The sequence below is a fragment of the Conger conger genome, chromosome 7, assembly GCF_963514075.1.
Source record: "Conger conger chromosome 7, fConCon1.1, whole genome shotgun sequence".
Classification (NCBI taxonomy): Eukaryota; Metazoa; Chordata; class Actinopteri; order Anguilliformes; family Congridae; genus Conger; species Conger conger.
The window spans coordinates 24,275,897-24,301,587 of NC_083766.1; the positions used below are offsets into that span (position 1 = coordinate 24,275,897).

The 25,691-nt window shown below is 45.0% G+C and overlaps 1 pseudogene; it reads right to left on the reverse strand.

Annotated features, from left to right (window-relative positions):
* Nucleotides 1–25,691, reverse strand: part of LOC133132589 (actin-binding LIM protein 3-like) — an 88,940-nt pseudogene that overhangs the window by 29,744 nt on the left and 33,505 nt on the right.

Consider the following 25,691-nt stretch of genomic DNA (forward strand, 5'->3'; position numbering starts at 1 on the left):
ACAACCATCACACACTCCTGGGCATTTTACATTCAAGGTTTGTTAAAGTAAAAGTCCTCATCAGTATTTTATTCCAATCATGTGGATTTGCTAATTGCTGTATCACAGTTCTTCAGCCAGGAGGTAGGCCTAATGAGTAAAATCAGCTGGCTCATGGGTGGAAAAAACACATGGCCCCTGGACTTCACTCTTATGGCTATTGAATTGAAGGCTAAGATCAGGCTCTATTTAATTGTCAGATTACAGTCACTTGTGTCTTGTGTGGTTGAACTAAGGCTCCATTTTGTTGAATATAGATTATCAGCAGTTTACATTGACATTGGGTAAGAAGTATGACATTGTAACCACAAGGAAAAAATATGTGCAGTGTTTAAAAAAAATTTTTTTTTGAGCTTTAGCGATTTCATTTCAGCGATGGCTGAACCCACCAGAGCTATCACAGAACTGTCACTTTCATTTGGAAGCAAATATTCAGGGCAAATGAATCCAGACCAATGTTTTCATCTCCAGTTATATCTAATAACATTTCAACACAGAACACCAATCATAAAGAAGTTGACAGCGGCATCTACGTAGAGTGCACTTTGTGAAAGACAATCTCCACGTCATGTTAAAAACACACCAAAATCATAGCACTGCCTCCACAAATCAATCACGGAGGAGGCCAGCCAATGGGCGAATGGCCTGCCAGAGGCCCCGCCTCCTCCCTGTTGCCATGGAGACGTGGTTGAGACTTACGGCTGGTCCCGTGGATCTTCACCGGTTCCCTGGCGCTGGAGAGAGAGAGAGAGCACTGCTGGCACACACATTGCTTCCCGTTAAACGTCACCCGGTCTCCAATCGGAAACTGCTTCCTGCAGACCACAAAAAAGACAAAAATAATCATTTAAAGAAACCCCAGAACCAGTAACCTAAAACACTTCTGAAACCCCGATTCAAACATGATTACTCCACAGTTTCTGTTAATGAATGTAAGGTACGTTTGTAAAAATAAAAAATAAAGATCATTCTGTACACGGTAGTGTGAAAATAATGTGTAACTGCTGTGCACTGCTAGTTTTTGGATTTGCGCATTATTAAACCAGAAGTTTGTTGGTTCAGTAGAGAAATGACAGCATGGTCTGGGCTCTGGTCCCTGCACATAGCATTTCACAGAGGTATTAGGAGGCTGAGCAATCCAAGGTACGACCCAGGAAACAGGATAAGCCTTATTCCAACCTTAACAAGACTGGGCGACAGTGCTTTATGGATCATATTTTCCTTTACCCACACTGTACTGTGATTAATAATAAATGACTAATAAATGATTAATAACTGACTGAACAACAAGAAAGCCCAGCGATAAAAATACAATCTGTCTAGCAGTGGAACTTGGTTAGTATTCCGGTAAATAAGCTTTTGCGCGTGTTTTATAAAGCCTGATATTCCAGGGAAGGAGATTCTCTGGATTTTTCACCACATCTGACAAGAGAGACGATTTCAGTTAAGCAAAGGCGTTCTTGCTGGACATCTTCAGATTGCAAAGGAAGTGCTCTCTCAAGCAATGGAGCTGAAATCCAGCCTGTTATATGGAGTACCAGGTAGTATCCTTACATTACATTACAGTTATTTAGCTGATGCTTTAAGTGACTTACAGTTGATTAGACTAAGCGGAGTGTAAAATGTAATGATGACCAGCTTGAAATTATGAGCTACTAGCTGTTTCAAAACATAGCCTGAGCCAGTCAAACCATTGCACACGTTGTATGGAGCTGATCTGAACTGGTCAACCAGCTACCAGCAGTTTGAGCTGTTTTTTTACAGCAGGGGGGCCAAAACCCCGTGGAGTAATGCAGGGTTAAGGGCCTTGCTCAGGAGCCCACAGCTTCACAAATCTTATCCCGGATACACTGGGGTTTGAGCCACCAACCTTCCGGGTCATAGTCCCCTACCCTAAGTGGTGTTTTTCTGTCCCATCTACCTTAGCCAATCGGCTGCAGGCTGCCCCGTTAGATGAGTTAGAGCACTGCAAAGCTAGCATTAGCCTGACCGATGCTAGCACACAACACACATTACAGCCCACAGGGATTCAGTCTTATCAGAGAACATCTCCACAGCGCTGAACGGCTAACAAAGAGCTGAACCACATCAGTGTGTCATGTCTCTGAGATGATTAAAAGCTCTGCTAACAGTGGGTTTCAATGCAGCTCATAAAAAATGCATCTGACAGATTCGAGAAAAAAAATGATGGCCAAGAAAAAAGAAAAAACAGGATGTAAAACAGGCCTAATTCGGCGAGGAAAGGCGCTACCACAAGCACATGAAGAGAAACGCATCAAAGGCCACAATGCCAGTGTAAGTGCATGAATAATACAGCTTCTCCATTCACAGGGACATGAAAGGAGAGAGGTACAGACTCAATCAAATAAACCCCACACAAAGGGCTGTGTTTGTGCTTCCGCCAATCCCTCTGTGAAGGAACCTGTTTGAGCTCAATCCTCGTTCCTTACACTGAGGACAACCACCACCAGGGCGTCAACAATGTGCAGATACACTGCAAATATACACGGCATCTGTCGCCCAACTGCCGAAACACAGAGAGAGAGAGAGAGAGAGAGAGAGAGAGAGAAGGGGGTTTGAGAGAGAGAGAGAAGGAGAGAGAGGGGGCTGAGAGAGAGAGACAGAGAAAGAGAGAACGAGAGAGAGGGGGAGGCTGAGAGAGAGAGAGAGAGAAAGAGAGAGAGGGGGGAGGCTGAGAGAGAGAGAGAGATAGCCTTTGAAGTAGGAAATGCTTTGCAGGTAGAAGCATATTTAACAGGATGTATTGAATTCCACAGTCATTTGTGAGAACTGATCCACGCTACAGTGAAACTTCGATAAGCTCAGTGGCAATGCTAAAAGCCAGAGGCCCTTTTCTTAAATTTAACAGCAGAAGAACAGTGATACAACACAGAACTACACTTCAGATGGAAACAACTGGTTGTGTCTTCATAGGACTACAGCTCACAAAACTCTACTGTCTGGCAAATGAAGACGATTGATTAAGATGATTGATGGGGCAGCGTAACAGTAGCCACTTTTCAACATGAAACTAGGTAGCATACAATAATGCACATGACATAACATAACATAACATAACATAACATAACATAACATAACATAACACAACATAACATAACATAACATAACATAACATAACATAACATAACACAACACAACATAACATAACATAACATAACATAACATAACATAACATAACATAACATAACATAACATAACACAACATAACATAACATTCAGCCCAGCAACGCTCACCTTTTCCTACAACTAAGTGTACCTGCTGCTCAGTTTACCTAAAAGCTAAATAGCAGCGAGCACAATATCAAGCCTGGTCTTTTTTGGCATTTTTGCTTCCATTACATGTCCACATCAACCTAAATGGTCCTTTCATTAGCAAATAGAGTAATCCAAAAATCCTGCAACGGAAATTTTTTTTTTTTTTTAAAGAAAAGCAAATTAATGTGCATTTAAAATAGGGCAGAGCTGATTGGTTTGGCATACATTCACGGTTCCTTTTCAGAAAGTGTCACAAGGGAAGAGATGGCAGATATTCAGGCAATTACAAATCCAAACTAATACACTGAAGCGAAGTACTGGGAAGTAAATATGAATAAGTCAGTGGACCTTTTTATTCAAGATTATTTAAATCATTACATTTAACATTTAAAAATAAGACACATTTGATAGAGGTTTCTTAATTTGCAAAGAGTGAAACGTAGGTTGCGGGTGACTGAAGATTTTTAATGTTTAAAAGGCTTCATTAAATGAATTCTAAAATATATATTATGTGTTTTTTATCCACATACATGTAGTGACAAATTCACATTGGGTAGCAAAATAACACACGGACCTGGTTGTCCTGCACCATCAGAATTGATTGACTGTTAGAAAGCCTGTGGAAAGTTCCAAATTGTGCATTAACCCATTTTTGGAATGTTTTGCAAAAACTCAGCATTAACATGTTCAGTAATGATTGTTACATCAGCATTAGAACGTTCAGCACTAATTGTTATATCAGCATTAGAATGTTAAGTAGTGATTGTTACATCAGCATTAGAACGTTCAGCACAAATTGTTATATCAGCATTAGAATGTTAAGTAGTGATTGTTACATCAGCATTAGAATGTTCAGTTATGACCAGGCTAAACGTATTGCTTGGAATATATATTTTTATATATTGTGCTCTAGAACAGTAGAAGCACAAATATATAATACAGATCGGCTGAATGGCTCACTTTAAAAGGGCCGATGTTCTAAACTCACTGAGCGCGTGCAGTAGCTCTCTGTAGCAGGGGAGTTAAACCGCCCGTTATGAGAGAAAGCCCCTGGGGACTTTACGACCGCGAGATCACACATGGAGTGCTTGAACATATGTACGGGGTCAGAGGAGCCCAGCGAACACACTGGAGCACATGCTGACTGCAGAAAAAGCACAGACTCAGCATCTGTACCAGAGCCTGGGAGAAGAGAGGGGGGAGCAGTCACATGCTGGGTAGAAGGAGTGTGTAGCCAAACAGAGAACTAACAATAATGCAGTGAATAAATCCCAGAAACCCCTGACCTCCTGTGTTCTGGTAAATGGACTGCATTTATATAGCATGCTTCTAATTCACCCATTCACACACACACACACACACACACTAGCGGCGACAGGCTGCCATGCGAGGCAATGACCAGTTCGCAAAGAATTATGTCGGGGTTGACCAATCTTATCCACTTAGCCAATGTTGCCCTTCCTGAATAAAAACTTTAACATGTTCAGACTCAGCTCAAACGAAAGAGTTGTAGCTGGGGTGAGATGGTGGTGCAGTGGGAGGGGGGGGGTCGTGTATGCAGTATGCAGGACCTCCAACACCCACCCCCTCCCCACCCCCCCAGAATCCAGATAGAAGCAGGCTGGCTATCATCATGTGGAAGAACAAACCTGTCTGAAGTTCAGTTCAGAATTCAAACCAGCAATTACCATGTAAACCCATTACAACTCCAATGTGTGCAATTCAAGAATAAAAAAATAAAAACATTTAAGCATTGGCTTCTCCTCTCCTCAGAATCAGGGCTGTTTCGGTGCGACATGTGAACCAGAAATTACCCGTGCCTCGCTGAACTCTGAGGTTTAAAGGTTGAGAGTTCATGGCCGGGGCGCTGTGGATGAGGGCACCAGGTGAGCGTTTCAGACACTGCCTGAGTGACAGAGTCCCACAGCACAGCGGAGAGAGCAGAGAGACAGAGTCCCACAGCACAGCGGAGAGAGCAGAGAGACAGAGTCCCACAGCACAGCGGAGAGAGCAGAGAGACAGAGTCCCACAGCACAGCTGAGAGAGCAGAGAGACAGAGTCCCACAGCACAGCTGAGAGAGCAGAGAGACAGAGTCCCACAGCACAGCTGAGAGAGCAGAGTGAGCAGAGTCCCACAGCACAGCGGAGAGAGCAGAGAGACAGAATCCCACAGCACAGCGGAGAAAGCAGAGAGACAGAGTCCCACAGCACAGCGGAGAGAGCAGAGTGACAGAGTCCCACAGCACAGCTGAGAGAGCAGAGTGACAGAGTCCCACAGCACAGCTGAGAGAGCAGAGAGACAGAGTCCCACAGCACAGCTGAGAGAGCAGAGAGTCCCACAGCACAGCTGAGAGAGCAGAGAGTCCCACAGCACAACTGAGAGAGCAGAGAGTCCCACAGCACAGCTGAGAGAGCAGAGAGTCCCACAGCACAGCTGAGAGAGCAGCACCCAGCCCATAGCGCGTAATGCTGCACATTTTACGATTCAGCTGCCGGAACGCTGGGGCTGCTATCACTCACCAGCTGCATCTGCTGGCAGGACCCCTCAGAGGCAACCCCCCCCCCTGTTGGACATGTCCCATCCCAACGTTTGGGAATACCCTCCACACAGAGCCTACCTATTGCCAATGGAACGGGCAGAGATTTGACCTTTTGGGAAGGTGATGTCACATTCTGCATTAAGCATTATCTTTTTTAAGAATAGATTTTTTTGGAATGTTATTTCAAAATTCTACATCAGCATTCTAGAACTCCATTGTTTTCATTTACTAGAAGTGATTGTTACATCAGCATTAGAATGTTAATTTAAGAATCTAATCACATATTTCCACAATAAGGATCTGGTCAAACAGCGTGGCCAAACTGATGAGAATGTTGGTTTAGCTGGGTATGAGCTGTTTCAAAACATAGCTTGAGCTGGTGAAACCATGTCAGCTGGGAGCTGGTCTGAACTGGCCAACCAGCTGAATAACGTTGAGCTGGGAGCTGGTCTGAACTGGCCAACCAGCTGATTAAAAACCTAGCTTGAGCCTGCAGAAGGAGCCCCGGGTACATCAGGCACCGAGTGGCTGCACTTTAAAGTTGCATTTAACCTTTAATGCTCAAGGTAAATTAAGCTGGCCGCCCAGGGACATCAGCTTCATTAACCTATCCTCCACCTTCTCACGTTAGGACCAGTTTCCTTAACGAGTTTTAATGGCCAAAGTGCACTCCACTGCAATCCGCCCCCGTCCACCGCAACCCTCCACAGAAGAGCCGGTGGCGTAGCGACAGCCTCTCGGGCAGTTAGTGATGCAAGCCTGCGTCCTGCTGAGGGGTCTCCAGCAGACGGCCCCAGACCTGGAGCGTGCGTGAGTGTGCCTGTCCTCCCCTGAGCCTGAGGGGGTTTATGGGGGTACGGATATGAGCTGAACCCCGCCTGACATCAAAGCCACTGCCATGCTGAGGTCTCTGACCTAAAGAAGGCAGGCCTGAGGCCCATAACCCCTCCTTCATCAAGCCACATGCGGGAAAAAACGCTGTTCTCCTGACATTGCCAAAAATAACCCCAGCTCCGGTGCCCCACGTGGAATCTCTTTACAACAAACGTGCCCTTTTACTTCACGCAGAGAGAGGGAGAGGGAGAGAGAGAGGGAGAGAGTAAGAGAGTGAGAGAGAAAGAGAGAGATGGAGAGAGAGAGAGGCAGGGAGAGAGAGAGAGACAAAGAGAGAGAGAGATGGGGAGAGAGAGGGCAAGAGAGATTGAGAGAGAGCAATGGAGACAGAGAGAGACTGCGGAGCAAACAGAGTAGATTATTTTATTCATGAGTTACCAGAGAAGGCTGCGCTGTCATTGAAAACTACAAATGAGACATCTGTGTACTTCCTGTTAGCCAAGCCCAAAGTACATAGTCAAGAGGAAGGATAATTTGCTGGAAATGTGATGACCAGACGGCCCAATTTAACGGCTCCCCAGACTGCTGTAAGATGTGTGTACTTGGAGAGACAGAGCGGGCAATAACCTGGCGGCTTCCACAGGGGTGCAGGGATATCAGGCTGACATCCCGAGGCAAGACCCGGGACATTTCTGTCAATTAGAGGAGGAGCAGGAGTATGTGTGTGTGTTTGTGTGCATGTGTGTGTGAGAGAGTGATAGAGAGAAAGAAAAATATAATAAGAAGAATGAGTTTGAGATGGAGTTCACACATCATCCTCTATACCCATGACATTCCAGCACAGGATAAATTAGGACTGAGTGATGTAAGGCCAGCTTACAGAATGCAGAGGTCATGACCCTGACCTTGTATCCCTGACCCCTACATACGCGTTACACTTTCCGCGTACACGACATCAGACACCTCCCTAAATTTAGACACGCCCACGTGGTCTGGGCGAATCGCCCTCTCCCAGGAGGAATAATCAGGGACACCTCTCAGACCTAACCTGGAGGTCCAAAAAAGCCCCTATTCAGTCCCAAAGCACCACAGAACACATACACAGCCTTCATTACCAATGACTGCAACCTCTTCATTAATAATTCACACATTTCGCACAAGGAATTTCAGGGAGAAGATTGATGACAGGTCAAGTGACCTCATTAGCCGTGTCACATGTGCAAATGGCAAGTATTTATTTCCGTTTTCTCCTTCCTAAAGCATTTCATTGGATTGTAAATTATTTATAATGGCCGCATGAAACATGCTTTAATGAAGCATGTTTCTCCATAGACTTTAGGTCCATATAATCAACGTAAAGTATTACTGTTAGCATGACAGCACGGATGCTGCAAATATTTATATAATATTCTTATAGAACATTCCCACACAACATAGATGCCTGATAACTGAAAGGGGCATGGCTGATCATCACGCTCATGTATATCGGTCAGAGACACTCAAATCTGGCCCAGGAGGCCAGTAGCACGACTGGTTTCCCTTTCTACCCGATAGTTCATTCCTCCATTATTGCTGATTGGCCAGACATTTAACGCACCTGGTGTGCCCGGTTTAAATCAGTCCTGATTCGAGGAGTTGAGTGAAAACCAGCAAGGCTACTGCTCTTGTGGGCCAGATCTGAGTATCCCTGATGCAGGGTTTATGGCAGTGGCTGATTGTTTAACCCTTTAAAGTGTGAGGTCACAAATATGTGATGAGAATGTTCATAACGGAACATTCTAATGCTGATGTAACAATCACTACTGGTAACTGAAAGCAATGGGGTTCTAGAACTCTGGCTTAGAATATTGAAAAAAAGTCAAGAGGCAGCCAAAAAACCAGTGAGTGAGCTTCACTGATGATCATCTTCTGATCTTTATCTGTAGCGATGTTCTTGCTGCTCCTCTGTGCTTCCACTTAATGAGCCTCTGTAAGAGCCTATCCCTGAATGCCCCTTTCAATATGCTTCTAATGACTAATGACTAATGACTAGTGACTGCGTATGAATAAAGCATTGGATGTTGAGCCCTTGAGCACAAACACACCCCTACAATCATGAGGTTATGGGTCAGTCCAGTTATGGTGCGTGTGTGTGTGTGTGTGTGTGTGCATGCAAGTCTCTGTGTGGAGGGGGGGGGGGAGGTGGGGGTGGGAATTGGAAATTACCCTCAAGACAAGAGCAGCCCCAGGCCTTTAACAGTGCCTTCTTTCAGGAACAGCAGAACAGTAGCATATTTGATGAAAAGAGCTGTCCATTCAGTCAGTCTTGCCTCCTCATTTGCCCCAGTGTCAAGTCCAGGGTTAAGGAGCCTGGTCTCGAACACCGACCCCTCAAGGGTGAGGACAGCTTTCCCACACATGAAATGCTCTCTGTTCTCCTCAGGACTCTTCAGAGAGGATATGTCACATGTTTGAATCAGCAGGACACCGTGCCATCGGCATGACGGGGGTTAGGGGGAATGAGACTGGATGCCTTTCGCAAAAATAGTGAACATCCATTTAGCCAGCAGTGATAGTTATAGCAACTCACAAAGCATATGTATTTCCGCATATAGGTTGGTGATTGGGCCTAGTGGAAGGTGGCACAGAGACCCACAGTACCACAGAGAATGACATGGAATATTCCATTCACAATTGTCCATTGTCCAAAACACTGTTAGCTTTGATTAGCCCTTTAAGGTGTGAGGTCACAAACATGTGATTAGAATGTTCTTAACTGACCATTCTAATGCTGATGTAACAATCGCTCCAGGAAACTGAAAGCGGTGGAGTTCTAGAACGCTGACTTGGAACTTAGAACTTAAAACGTGAAAAGAAAACTGCTCTTCAAAGGGTTAAGGGCCCTGACAGAACACATCACGAGGCAGCCGATGGACCGTACCAGGAGAGCGCTTCACAGACGACCGCCCTTTTCTTACCTGCAGACGCTGCAGATGAAGCAGTTCGGGTGGTAGGTGCGCCCCAGGGCGGAGACCACCTCGCCAGTGATGAAGTCGCCACAGCTGTCACACCTGGTCCCGTACAGGCGCTGGTAGTCCGCTGTGCAGATGTACTCTCCGTTCTTCTGGAAGAATCCGGAGAGCGCCAGGTCACAGCCGCAGACTGCGGACACAGGTGGAGAAGAAAGAGAGGTCACTCGAGGTCATGGTAAGAAGGTACGAACCAGTTCAAACTGTCTCCCAGGTAACCAAAGATATTTCAACAACACCAAGGAACATTCAAATTCTATTTCCACAGGTTTTTCTTTTTCAGTACTGTCAAGGCCACAGAGAAGCATTCAATACACACTACATACACACATACTATTCGAGCACATGTGTCAGAATATAAGGATCATAATGCCAGAGTCTATGAATATTGTTGACAAGATTTTACATAAAATGACCATGCATGGGTACAGCATTACAGAACAACATTTGAATATGAATAATATTTTTTTAAATATTATTTATTAAATTTGTACAATTTGAGGCATTGCTGAAGTAGGCTCAAGCATTATTCCTAACTTTAATTACATAAAATAATATTCAAATATTATGAGTGCGATGTGCTAAACTGAAAGCGTACAATGTGCGTAGGCATTTAGGTTACAATGCTATCTTTCTGGGCGATTTGTTCTGCTCTTTTTCAACCATTTTATTACATAAATGATGGAAATTTTACATGCTCTGAGACAATCCTTTAGTTAAGAGGCCTGCAGTTCAGTTGATTATGATGTGATCCAGTATAAAATATTTCACTAATTAGATTATGGTTCAAATAATAATAGTCAATGAGATGAGCGTGACTAATATGCTATTATTATGCTTCTACCGTATTATGTAAAATTATAATAATTATATATATTGTAATAGATTATACACAAAGGAATCCATTTCTGCTGGTGTGAATAGGGTCCATAGAGACATGCCCAGTCCTAGGACACTAACAGGAATGCTTTACTCCTCAATACTCGCTCTCTCTCTCACTCTCTCTCTGCCTGTCTTGAACTCATACACACATGTACACACACACACACACACACACACACACACACACACACACACACACACACACACACACTCTCTCTCACACACACACACACACATACACTCTTTCTTTCTTTCTCTCTCTCACACACACTCACACACTCTCTCACCTCCCCACACACACACTCTCTCGCTCTCTCTCACTCTCTCTCTGCCTGTCTTGAACTCATACACACATGTACACATACACACACACACACACACACACTCTCTCTCACACACACACACACACACACACACACATACACTCTTTCTTTCTTTCTCTCTCTCTCTCACACACACTCACACACTCTCTCACCTCCCCACACACACACTCTCTCGCTCTCTCTCACTCTCTCTCTGCCTGTCTTGAACTCATACACACATGTACACACACACACACACACACACACACACACACTCTCTCTCTCTCACACACACACACACATACACACTCTTTCTTTCTCTCTCACACACACTCACACTCTCTCACCTCCCCACACACACACTCTCTCTCACTCTCTCTCTGCCTGTCTTGAACTCATACACACATGTACACACACACACACACACACACACACACACTCTCTCTCTCTCTCTCTCTCTCTCTCTCTCTCTCACACACACACACACAGACACTCACTAAAGTTGCTAATTCATACAGTGATGGAAGTATGGTGATAGACAGCAGGCAGTGTGGGGACACTGATCTGAATAAAATCCGCTTCCACTGAGCACAGATCCACAGCATTTTAAGATACAGAAGGTGGAAATGGGCATCTCACATCACGACTGTCTGTCATTTACTGTTTGTTATAAAATATGGTAAGGGGCTATTATATTGGCCATGTGATTCATATTGGAATACCCCCTGCAGGTCACCAATCCATCACTGGGCCCACACACTCACACCGATGGGCGGTTTACAGTCTCCAATTAACCTGCAATTAACCTATGTGTAATGTGCATGTAATGTGCATGTGATGTGCATGTGTTTGAATGTGGAAGGCCACATGGACAGGACAGAAAGGCACACACAAAGCAAAGCTACAAACCTGAGACCTTGTTGCCGTGAGGTGACAGTGCTTTCTACTGCACCACCATGCCACTAATCACAAATAAGGGCAGTGAGCTCAGTTGACACTAAAATGTAGCTGTGTGCCATGCTATTGAAATCATCTTGACTCCATGAATCATATTCATCTTTTGAGTTGAATTCTTGAAAGTGAGAAAAAGAGAAAGGTGAAGGTGAACATATGTGTGTGTGCGTGTGTGTATGCGTGTGTATGTATGTGTGTATGTGTGTGTGTGTGTTTGTGTATATGTGTGTGTGTTTGTATGTATGTGTGTGTGTATGTGTGAGTGTGTGTATTCTCTACGCTGACACCCTGAACAAGAAGACAGCAATGAGTGGTTTGGGAGCCATTATGAATCGTACAATGACTAGAAAGGGAGTGTGTGGGTGAAAGAGGATAAAGAAGAGGGCAGAGAGTCTGGTTGGGACAGAGAGAAAGAGAGAGAAAGAGAGAGAAAGAGGGTGGAAACAGACATGCTGTCATACCACACACCCTGACGCTAACGTTTTCACCCCCCACACCCCCCCACACCATCTGACTGAGTAGAGACTTCTGGGAGAGTGCTACCACACACCGAACGGTCTACTGATATCCTACAACATCAATAAATAACCGCCGTCAATCCTAACAGACCAGTGTAGTACCCAGCTATGTTCAGACACACCGTGATGTCATTGCTTGCCACGTATAAACAGGACCTGCCCAGACCAGACCAGACCGCCTGGCACTGGACCACTGTGATGTCTGTGTGAATATCATGGCCTGGCCCCCACCTGGCCCCTAACCTGGCCCCTGCCTGGCCCCCACCTGGCCTGGCAGCCCAACAGCATGGTGTGCTCACATGCTCCTGTGGGACATACAGTGGCTCCCGGCTTTTAGACTCAGACACATAATTAACTCTGAAATCTGCTAAGCTAAGTGCTAAGTAAAAACAAACAAAAAAACACATTGCTATATTGGTTGCATTATCAAAATACAGTATATCATTATTATCATATGTGTTAATCATGCATAATTTTAAGACTAGCGCACATAATTGATCCAAAGGTGCGTAACACAACACCTGACAATGTGCTAAATATATATAAAGAGGTCTTAACCTCCTGAGGACACACCACCAACAGAGTGGCACTTCTCCAGACAAACAGCAGGGGGCGCCATGGAGGCAGGACATTCAGTCCAATGGATCATCACAGAGGTGGGCAGTGAGGGCCGTATCTGTTTCTGGTTTTCATGCCAACCGCTGGTCTTAATGACTTAATTAGTCCTAGTGAAAGACTGTTCTTGTGTCCCTGTATGATATGGTTTTACTGTGATCTAATCTCAGTTAACTAGTGTTGGTGTATACGGCCAATTAGCTCACTCAGCCAGAGTAATTGGTGGAAACAAAAACCTGCATACACACCGGCCCTCTACGACTGGAATTGCCCACCCGTGATCCATGACAATGTTTTTTTAACCGCTAAAGACTACGTACTTGTTTGGGATTAAAATATGTTTCCACACTTTACTGAGCTGGTCCGGTGTATTGGATCCTTTGAATTACTCTCAAATAGCGCAATCCCCGCTTGGTCTTCCAGGTTGGCACAAAGCACAGAAAAGTACTCAAATCCAAAACTGCATATCTGACCCAGGTCTAGGGACTTCTGCAAATGGTTTCAGTGCACTAATAGAAAAGGTGCTAACGTTAGCAGCATAAATAATGCTTAAAAACAGACTTATGAGACAATTTGTCAGGTCACAATATAAAAGAGAGAGATAAAAAAAAAAACAGACCGAGAGGTGTAGCACTCAGTATGACTTTGAAAGGGCCTTGTAGAACCCTCACTAAACAGGCTAATAAATCACATTTTCCAGAGGGCTAAAGATTAATACTTGAGGGGAATAAGAAATGAAAGCACCTCACTTCCAGCGCATGCTTACACCGGCCGGGACAGCGACAGGGAGCATCAACCCTCTGTGGACCGGCGGAGGGAAGGCACCCGGACACTAAAAGGGTCTGAACCCCAGGTGCAACACTACTGTGGAATCACTCAGCAAGATGCTTCAGCTGACTGTCTTCAGCAGAGGTGTAAAATCCAGGTTCAGAAAGTAAAAGTCCTGCCCAGTATTTTATTCCAATCCCCTGGATTTGCTAATTAGCACTATATTTAGACAGGAGGCAAAATTAATGAGCGAAGTCAGCTGGTTGGAGTTCATGGGTGGAAGGGACTTTTACTTTTACATGGCAGGACTTTTACTTTCTGACCCCTGCACTTTCCAGAACTGGTCTTCAGTAATCACCCAGCCACATACAGGAATCAAACCAGGGATCCTCAAATCCTCAAATCCAAATCCGGCCCTGGTTTTCTTTCCTCCAAGATAATTTAACTGAACAACTAGTGCTAATAATTGGCCAGACTGGCTTCACACCTGACTCCCGGGTAAGGGGAGGGTGGAACACCAGCAGTTCTTGGACCCTCAGGAGCGTGATTGGAGGAGCAGGGGTTTATGGTATGTCCATATACACCAGGGCTGCCCAACCCATTTCAACCCTAATTTTAGCACACCTGATTCTACCACTTAGCACTTACTCAGGTCTCCAGCAGTTGAAAACCAAAATGACAGTAGATCTCCAGGAACAGGGTTGGGCTGGTCTGGAATGTTATGAGTGCAACTGCAAAAAGATTTTTCCATCTACTTAAACACTGAAATAATCTCAGCTCCTCCCAAATCGGCTATGTAATCATTCATCTGCTATGTGACATTGTTGCTTTATCTTGCCAGATTGTTATTTGATAAGATAATGTTATTTATCATGTTGACATTTCAGTTATTTTTTGCAACTTGTTTGTTTTCTTTTTTATCACACTCGTACAATGGAAATCAATTTGTCTGTGCGGGACACAGACCAGTGCATATCTCATGTAAACAACATATTATTTCCTGTTGAAATAAAAAAGGACCTCTCCAAGGAATTGCCACCTTAACGTGGTGGAGGGGGTTGTGTGTCCCGGTGATCCTGGGAGCTATGTTGTCGGGGGCACTGTTAGCCCCCAGTAGGGTCTCCCAAGGCAAATTGGTCCCGGGGGAGGGGCCAGACTAAGAGCGATTCAAAGACTCCATGACACGGCCTCACAAGCACCAAGATACCTCGCCCGGAAAAGGGAAACCGGGGCCCACTTCTGGAGCCAGACCCGGGAGGGGAGCAATGTAGCTTCTGTCCTGGTCGTGGAACAGTGGACCAGCTCTTTACCTTGGCGGGGTTGCTGGCGGGGTCATGGGAGTTTGCCCATCCAGTCCACATGTGCTTTGTGGACTTGGAGAAGGCTTTCGACCGTGTCCCCAGGGGAACCCTGTGGGGTGTACTGCGGGAGTATGGGGTACCGGGCCGTTGTTACGAGCCATCCGGTCCCTGTATAACCAAAGTGAGAGCTGTGTCCGCATTCTCGGCACAAAGTCAAGCACGTTTCCTGTGGGTGTTGGACTCCGCCAAGGTTGCCCCTTGTCACCGGTCCTGTTTGTGGTATTCATGGACAGGATCTCAAGGCGCAACCGAGGTGAGGAGAGTGTCCGGTTTGGAGAGTGTCCGGTTTGGTGACCGGTTTGGTTTTTGGCTTCATCGGAACGTGACCTTCAGCATGCACTGGAGCGGTTTGCAGCCGAGTGTGAAGCGGCCGGGATGAGAGTCAGCACCTCCAAGTCCGAGGCCATGGTTCTCTGCCGGAAAACGGTGGATTGCTCCCTCCGGCTTGGGATCAAGTCATTGCCCCAAGTGAAGGAGTTCAAGTATCTCGGGGTCTTGTTCACGATTGAGGGTAGAAGGGAGCGTGAGATCGACAGGCGGATCGGTGCAGCGTCAGCAGTAATGCGGGCGTTGTACCGGACCGTCGTGGTGAAGAGGGAGCTGAGCCAGAAGGCGAAGCTCTCCATTTACCGGTCGATCTACGTCCCAACCCTCACCTATGGTCACAAGCTTTGGGTAGTGACCGAAAGAACGAGATTGCGTATACAAGCGGCCGAAATGAGCTTCCTCCGTAGGGTGGCTGGGCTCAGCCTTAGAGATAGGGTGAGGAGTAGAGCCGCTGCTCCTTCGTGTCGAAAGGAGCCAATTGAGGTGGTTCGGGCATCTGATCAGGATGCCTCCCGGGCGCCTCCCTTTTGGAGGTTTTCCGGGCTCGTCCAACTGGGCGGAGACCCCCAGGTAGACCCAGAACCTGCTGGAGAGATTATATATCTCTCCTGGCCTGGGAACGCCTCTGGAATGCGTTGCTGGGGAGAGGGACGCCTGGAATACCCAGCTTAGCGTACTGCCACCGCGACCCGACTCCGGATAAGTGGGTGAAAATGGATGGACGGATGGATGGATAAAAACGGGCTCAGTAAATTTCCCTGTCTGAAGGAGTTGGCTCAGCTGCATGTGCTAAGGACAGGAAATGTTGAGACGAGACCGAGTTTCTGATGATGACTGACAGGAACAAGTTCTTCTTTTTTCCCCCTCCAAAGTTCTTGGACAGTTGGACTTTTCCGGACAGCTGAGACCTGACACCCCCTTCAGAAGGTTAGAGGTCCTGGGGGCCTGTATGTTTTAACGAGTCCCTGATGGCCAGATTTACAAAGACCTTTGGCATATACAAAACTGTTTAGCGCAAATAACAAATAACACAAATATCGTGGCCAATCACTGGCCATATTATTGGTTTTGTGTGTGCTAATAGGGCCTGAACTCAAGGTTTGAATAAACCAGACCGCTAGTCTCCAGAGGGAAAAAGTGAGACATGTCATTGAATAATCCTTACACAAACAAATGCTGTGAAAACGGGGATATAATTGGACTTAATTGGGCTCTGAAATCTGGACGGGCATTTAATTACCTTTCAAACTGCTTTTAAGAAGTTTGTAGCAGCAGAAGAAAGAAAGGGGAAAAACCTTCCAGTGAGACAGAAACTCGACATCTTAAAACATTTAAATTAATTGCACTCCTCTCTGGGAAGTATTTTTTCCTCCAGACATTCTATTTCCACCTCAGTGCGGGACACAAAAGCCCAAGCCCTTGTTTGTGTGGAGCGGCACAGAATAGGATGTGGTTTGGGCCATTGTTTTGACTTTTACTTAGTGATATTACTTTTTTCCCTTTAATGGTATGACAGCTGATACTGTGTGGGAACTATTCTTTTCCACAAATAACGATGAATACTGCAGTCTTTTATTATAGCAAAAGCATTAGATTTAATGAGGCTGCATTCCGACCAATGTGATTTTCATTTTAATGTGCAAAGCATCACAAAAATGGATGAAGTTTGACTTCCTCTTCCTACATCAGCTCTAAGGTTCATTGAAGGACCTTTTGTTTGTTTTTACTTTACTTGCATTCATAACCACCACCACCATCATCATCACCATCAAATGCATCGTAATCATCATCAGAAGCCTGGTAATCATCATCAAAAGCATCATAATCAAATTAATCCCCAATCCATTTAGAACGTGGTTAATTTCTCATAAATCCATATGACTCATGATGCTGTGCATCCATAAAGACATGCGATATGAATCACACAATCAGACAGTTGACAGAGGGAATTAAATTGGCACAGATGGGTGGGGGGGGCGGGGGTTCTGCCATCAGTATGAACATCACAACACACCGTCAGTGATGGTTTATCTCAATCAGCCTCTGTCAGAAAAGGGCCCGGAACCTTCCACAGTGGAGAAGGCGTAATGGCCTGTCAATCGAAAAGTGATCCCTCAGTCCATATTTCAAATGCCATCGGCTGACGGCTACACAGAGATAAATATGAACTTCCTGGAGCTGAGCACTACAGGACAAAGCAAAGGTATCTCAGTATGGACCAGCTGAGAATCTCCTGTATGCAATGCAGGAGCAACAGAGAACGGCCATTAAAAGGTATTAACAGTTATTTAGTTGATGCTTTTATCCGAAGGCTACAGGCTCCCTTACGGTCTGAGATCACAAATGTGTGATCGGAATGTTCTTAACTGAACCTTCTAATGCTGAAAGCAAAAAACATTCCAAAATCTACAATACAAAGGATAACTTTATTTAATGATTAAGACATATGTGTGCATTAGCGATACAGGCAGTCCATTGAGGCATATCCTGAAGTACAGTATATGTATGTATGTATGTGTTTGTGGCTGTAGTATTGAGAGGGGATGTGTTCAGGCCTGTTTCCTGCTGAAACTGGTGAATGAAAGGATGTGTCCACTTACAGGGCACTGGTAGTGCATTGTGGGAGCTAAATGAAAACAATCCATTGCTGGGAATCCCAGAATGCTTCAGTGGCTGATGATGGCCAGAGAGGCGGGAGTATTGCCCTGCAACACAGAGCTGATATGCAGGATCCTAATCCACAGGAAACCCCCATGGACTGTGGCTTACTGTGATATTATTGGTTTATAATCTGATTGCGTACACTTCCTGTTGAGGAGCCAGAATTCTCATGTGCCCTTCACCTGAATGAACACTCACTAAGCCAGGGCAAAGGCTGGCAGGCTGGTTTCATGTGCACTGTAAGTATTACACAAGCAGTTCATACAAATACATCAAATACACCAATCCATCAATCCAATCCAGTCATCCTGCCTATCCCAGCATGCACTGGGTTCAGGAATACACCCTGGACAGTCTGCCAATCCATCACAGGGCACAAACACCACTCACACACTCATAACTACACACACACACACACGCACACACCATTTACTCACACACTCATAAGTACACACACACACACACACACACACACACACCATTTACTCACACGCTCAAACCTTCAGGGCCTCTCCAGTTAGCCTAACCTGCAAGCGATCTAAAATCATACCAGGCTAGGTGTAATACACCTGCTGAACAATAGGGGGCAGTGAAGAGTATAACTAAATCACAGTTTTCCTTTTTTTTATACCTCACATTAAAGTTCATGAATAATAAAAACAAACACGGAGACACCTTCAACTGCAACGTAACCCCCGAGGGAAACTTCTGTGTGAAATACACGCCTCTTTTAGGGTTTGCCACCTGCAGTTACCTCTGAGCTTGTATCTGTGGTTTATGTTGTAAAATCAGATGCAGGTACTCTGGATATATTATTTAGGTGACAGTTGACTTTAGTGAACGCAATTGGCAACCTTTCTGTACTTCCAGTTATATGGAATATAATACAGCAGTGCTGAATGATATTGAAGGTATAATTTTCATCTGTCAAAAAATGTAATTAGGTTTTTTCCCCCAGAGTAACAGAACAAACCGAGTGCAAAAAAAGCATCAATCTTAAGTGCATTACTTGCACTGTGTGTGTCCCTGCGGTCACCATTGCTTTCATAAAGAGCAAAGCTCAGCTGCTTAATGTTACAGGAGGGCATCCCACTCCACAGTTACCATAGGAAACAAGCACCTTCTCCGGTTGCCCTAGAGACAGCAGGATTCCATATGAGAGCCAAGTAGCATGTCTGTGCACACACGCGTGCATGTGTGTGTGTGTGTGCACATGTGTATGTGTGTGTGCATGTTTGTGTGTGTGTGTGCGTGTGCACATGTGTATGTGTGTGTGTGCATGTTTGTGTGTGTGTGCATGTTTGTGTATGTGTGTGCACATGTGTATGTGTGTGTGCGTGTGTGTGTGTGTGCGCACATGTTTATGTGTGTGTGCATGTTTGTGTATGTGTGTGCACATGTGTATGTGTGTGCATGTTTGTGTGTGTGTGTGCACATGTGTATGCGTGTGTGCATGTGTGTGTGTGCACATGTTTATGTGTTTGTGCATGTTTGTGTATGTGTGTGCACATGTGTATGCGTGTGTGCATGTTTGTGTGTGTGTGTGCATGTTTGTGTGTGTGTGTGTGTGTGTGTGTGTGTGTTCATAATCATGGGTCAATGGGGTCAAAAGAACCAGTCATATCACAGAGTGGTTCATGTCCCCATTCAATGTTTTTACATACCATCCATTATAGAGCTGGATATTAACTGAAGCAGTTCAGGTTAAGTGCTGTAAGTGCCCTGCCTGAGAATCAAACCTGCAACCTCCGAACAACATGAATCAGAAACAGTCAAACATACATCCTGCAATTCCTGTCCATCGAGAGTGTTATTGCCCGAGATCAGTGCCAGCTCTGTGCACACTGAGTTCCCTCTGCCAACAGTCTACAGGCAAAACAATCAAAACTCTACAAGGGAGCGCAGAGAGCTCAAAATTCCTCGCAGACAAAACGCCACGTAGGTTGTGCGTTCACACACCAAAACAAAAGCATCGGTTTGCCCAAAACATTTTCTGTTAAAACCACCCCAGGTCTTATGAGGTACCGTCTGGAGTGAATGCAAACGCTCGCTCAAATGTATTATTCAAACTTAAGGCCAAATGCCATGCCATTTAAACCTCCCATTGGTGGCTTTCATCTGGACGAAGGGACCGCTATAAAACAAGATAATAACAGGCTGTCAACTTCTTTCTTCATTTCAGCAACAACCATGTGGGATTCTGACTGAATGTGAAATCCCATAAAGTAAAATATTGCGCAATTATTTGCATACACACACACACTGCATGACTTGCATGAAAGGTATTTGTTTTTGCAACTGTATTTCTATGTTCTATATGTTTGTCTGTGTCTATTCTCCTGAGAACTAACAGATACAAAATATTTTTTCTATATTCTTTTGACATAATACACAGTAATTGCCTTGGATGACAAAAAATATTATTTAAATGATTTCCATTGAACGTCCCATGTAGTGCAGGTTTCAGCATACTAGAATATATCATTAAGACCACAAACTCCTATTCCCCACAGTGTACAGAATTGAATTGCCGGTTCTTAGGAGGATATTGACGACGACAATGTAGATAGCAAGTAATTGCTTCTTTTTTTTTACACTTTTAGCACAGCGTGATTGACAGCAGTAAAGCTGCTAAAACTGTAAGTCTGTAATGCAAAGCTGCAAAAAAGTGTCACACTGGCTGCATGGGCCTCAACATTTAGGCAATGGATGCAACAAATGGAACTAAAGGCAGCATTCAAACAGCATTTAAAGCCAAGGGCTTAACCCTTTACCATGTGAGGTCACAAGTATGTGATTAGAATGTTCTTAACTGAACATTCTAATGGTCTTAACTGAACATTCTAAAATTCTTAACTGAACATTCTAATGGTCTTAACTGAACATTCTAATGCTGATGTAACAATCATTACTGGCAATTGAAAACAATGGATTTCTGAAACATAAAAAAAATTAAAAAAATTAAAGCCCTCCTTTAGCAATGAGGCTCAATTGCCCTTGCCTATAGCCTGATCTTTTACCACAGGGTAAGGTGTACAGGTTACGCAACTGGGCTCATGGCCACAAGAACCGTGAATGCACTGAACTTTTAGCCTGGACGAAGACGCCAGTAACTCTGTGGCACCTACAAGACAAATAAATTATACACTGTAATTATGGTGTCTTCTGGGCAGTAGAATTATACTATGTAATTTCAGCTGTCCTGTTATTTTGTTGTCTGTTTCCATGCAGTGCTTCCATGATGTGATCGCTGATTGTTTGTGCGGTTTGGGGAGGTGCCCTACCACTTTTCTCATGATCCTGTGTGTGCGTGTGTGTGTTTATGTTTTTATTTGGCAGTTCTCCAGTTCTCTAAGGTTGGCCTCTGTAGAGATGAGTCTGCTCTTTAGAATACTGGTGGAAGTGAGGCTCATGAGAATGGAAGCTCTATAAGTACCGTACTGGAGTACTTTTACATCGTTTTTCCGAGAGCACTCTTGATTCTTGATAATTCATCACGATTGCCTGTCTACGTCCCTGCCCTGTTAACCAACAGACGGGGGAAAAACGCTTCTGTTGGCTCCGCGCAACAGCAAACACATGCTGACCTCCCTCCCGCACAATAGCAGTTAATCAAAAGCAGCCGGTTCGACACAGCTCACGACGCGCCGAACGCTGTAACCGCTGTCTGGAAAAAGAAGGGAAAATGCTTTCAAGTGGAAAGCAGTGGCACACGCACTTCCTCTGGGTTAACCCTGCATCCTGGATGAATATTGCAGGAGCCCATAAATAAAGACTGATTTCCCTTCTTCCTGTGTAGCGCCGGTAGCTCTGTCCTGGGATGGCTGAATATAAACCGATATGAAACCACAGTGGAGGAGGGGGTGGCGGCCATTTTGTATTTATCAGCTACCCACAGATGTGATTAAAGTTTCCCTCTGTAGGATGGCCCCCCTGCAGTCAAACCCCTCCTGGTTGTTACCGCTGCTTCTATCTCCGTTAGACTGTGATTACCGCCATGGAGGACTCTGATAAGCAGCCGAGGGCCGGCCCCGGCGTCACCCCTAGCGAGAGGGAAGAGCCAATCGCATGCCAGGCTCACATGCCAGGTCTCTGTGGTTCACATCCCGGGCTCGCATTTCGTTTCCATGGCCGCAGAATGGAACGTCGGATCCACACACATGCAAAGAGACAGCGGCAAGTGTTGCATTGCTACAAAATAGTTTTTTTTCTTCTTCTAGGTTTGTGAATCAAGAAATCCGGAAGACTCTCTACAATCACTACACTGAGGCATCACTGTTATTTAGCTGATGCTTGTATCCAAAGCAACTTACAGTACATCAGACTAAGCAGGGGCAATCGCCCATGGAGCAATGTGGGGTTGAGGACCTTGCTCAATGGCCCAACAGCTGCACTGATCTTATTGTGGCTACACCTGGGACTTGAACCACCAACCTTCTGAATCCCAGTCAAACAGCTTAGCCAACAGACTATAGGCTGCCCTATTGGATCAGCTACTGCTAAGATAGCACACAAACACACACACACACACACACACACACACACACACACACACACAAACACACACAGGTACACTTGTGCATTCTTACACAAAAGAGAAGCAGTACACTCCATACTCACACACACACATAACACACACACACAGACACACACACATAACACACACACACAAACACACACACACACACACAGGGCTGTAATCACGCTTGTATTTACCAGCCTCATCACTGTCAGGCATTCGTGGGGGCGGTCGCTCCTCTTAATTAGCCTGGTGATTTAGCTTGTCTAATTAAGCGCAGACACTGATTAAGGTGCTGCTGCTATAGCGTCAGCCTGTGCTCGAGATCAAAGATGGACCCAGGAATCACATCGCTCCAGTAGGCAGGTTTCACATCTCCGTCTTCATTCGGAGAGCGTCGCCAACAGGCTCAATGACTCTTTCTGTGACACCCCAACAGACAACAGACCCGTAGTGGTAACTGTTGGGGTTAATGAAATGGTCATAAGATCACCACTCCATAGTTATGACTCATCTCCTTCCCCCTTAAAACACACTTATGTACTTACGTATACACTATATCTCTTTCAGGGGCCTGTACGACAAAGCAGGATTATGGAGTTAGTTTTACTTTGTGCAGTTATCTGGCTAACTCGGTAATCCTGATTTGTGGAACACACCCCAGGAAATGGTATAGACAAACTGAAATCAAAATTCACTCTTTCCTCAGTTTAGTCAATTCCTCATAAACATACGAACATGCCTGTATTTCCCAAAAATACATTAAATTGTAATGCTTTTGTATTTTCACACCAAAGTGTATTTTCACATACATATCAAAAGAAAAAGATTTGAGTCTGTCATAACGTGAGGGACAGTGTGTGGCCACCCTCAAAAAACATACATGAACACGTTCATATTTTCTGATTTTGTATTGTTATGGTTGCTGTTATTCATATTACTGGTATCATAGTTATTATTATTTCAATATTATTCATATGCATGCTTTGGCAATAAGTACATTTGTATTTCATGCCAATGAAGCAATTTGAATTTGAAAAATTTGAGAGAGAGAGAGAGAGCAGGAGAGAACGGAGAGACAGCAAATAGATTGAGAATAAGCTATTTTCCAAAATAAGCATTTTTTTCTTTTTACATCTTGCACTCCCTTACCCTTTTCCTGTGTATGCACCGCTGTGTCTGTTCTGAAGTGACCTTTCTGCCGGCTTGTGTTCTTATTTGTAATGCAGTGAAAGCGAAGACTGAACTTTTATGCACACGGAAAACGGAGGAAACACAAATGAGAAATCAGGCCTTGTGGGTATAATGATGCAAAAGGACATCTGGGTGCCTGTGACACATTTGTATGTTGTTCCCTGCTTTAAACAAATCTCAAGCTAGGTTTTTAAACACTGGTAGCGGATTGACCAGTTCAGACCAGCTCCATACACAACACGGTTTGACCAGCTCAAGCTATTTTCTGAAACAGCTGGTAGCTGGTCATGGTAGCTGGTCAGCTGTCCATAGCCTGACCTTTTCTCTTCAAGCTACAAGCTTCTATCTTGTCTTAGAATGTACTGTTGAAACAAGGTAATAAAAAACATTGATTGAAAACTAGATTGTCCAGGTGTTCGTTGTGAAGAGACTACGCAAGTTCTGAAGAAGTCTTCATGGCTTCTCACCTTTGGTGGAACACAGCCCAGCTGCATCTGGAAATTTGGTTCCTAAATATTAAGCATCCTGCCCCTCCCTCTTTCTTATTTAGACTGAAACACCAGGCTGAAATTCATGGATACCAGCATTAACAGCGCAATTCAGCGGGAATTGAATTGAAACTGCCGTGAGAAGATGCAGCTCAATACACTACAGTTCTCCGTGATCTTCAAAGGATCTGCTGATGTACTGAGCCAGCCCTGTGCCCCCCCCCCACACATCACTTCCAGGGACCTTTCATCTCCGATTTCCGTAAGTTTCCAACACGCCTTTCGGTTGTCATCTTTCTGCCAGCGGCAGATCAAAATGGCTCGTTGGACGTGCCCGAAAAACAGGGCAGATCTCCCGGACAACACAGCGGAAGGCTTAATTTAACACAAAAAGGCCAATACCTGCACACCAGTCAGCAGAACGACTCACAGGTCTGCCAGCCTTCGCACAGAAGCGCTGGGGTACAGGCCTGGCGTTTCTGGGCACTGTGTCAGAGCTGAAGCTATCGCAGCTGCTTCCTCTGCCTCCCTGTTTGCTTAATTAAATATTTCACTGCGTCGCTTCGCACAGTCACACTGTTGCTCAGAACACGTCCAACGCTGAGCGAGTCTACCTGGCCGCACACAAAGGCATTTGCTTTGCAAATTAGGGTCGATGAAGATTTGCATCTGGAGCGTGTGATGGGAGTGTGGAAGCAGAGCCCTGGGAGCTTCTGCAGACCGGACTTTGCCCTGCTGTAAAATGCAGCAAAGCCAGCTGGACCAGCTTGAATATTGAGCTGGTCATAAGCTGGTCTAGCTGGTCATAAGCTGGGTATGAGCTGGTCAACCAGCATGGTCAAGCTGGTCACCCACCTCAGTATTGAATGAATGCATAGAGACCATATCCCACGGGCAGATGATGCCTCAGCCATGGCTCAATGGTTAAACCAAAAAATATATGTAAGGCAAATAAATGGTCTGTAAGGCATCCCTATCCCACAGGCAGATGATATATACATCTGAGCCTCCCGTTATCACCAGCTCTGTGAATGGGTTAAAAGCTCAGCGATGAGGAAAATGTGAGAATTAATTCAGGCCCTTCTGGGTTGGACCCCTCTCGCCTGAGAGCATGTACCTGTCAGAGGAGAACAACAGGAATTACATAACCGCATCTTACCCTGCTGGGTGGCAGATGTGCAACTGAGCAATTATCCAGCCCGGTTTATAAAGCTAATACTTTCAAATTATTAATTTGCGGAAATTACCTGGAGCAATTTTCATCAAGCACCACACTGAAGTATAGGACAGGGTGTTGCTAGGAACTCAAATCCGTGACTTCCTGGATACAACCCCCCCCCCCCCCCCCCCTTCCCTTTACCAGTGTTGCCATGGTAATGTCCTCCTGACAATAGGGACTGTCCTG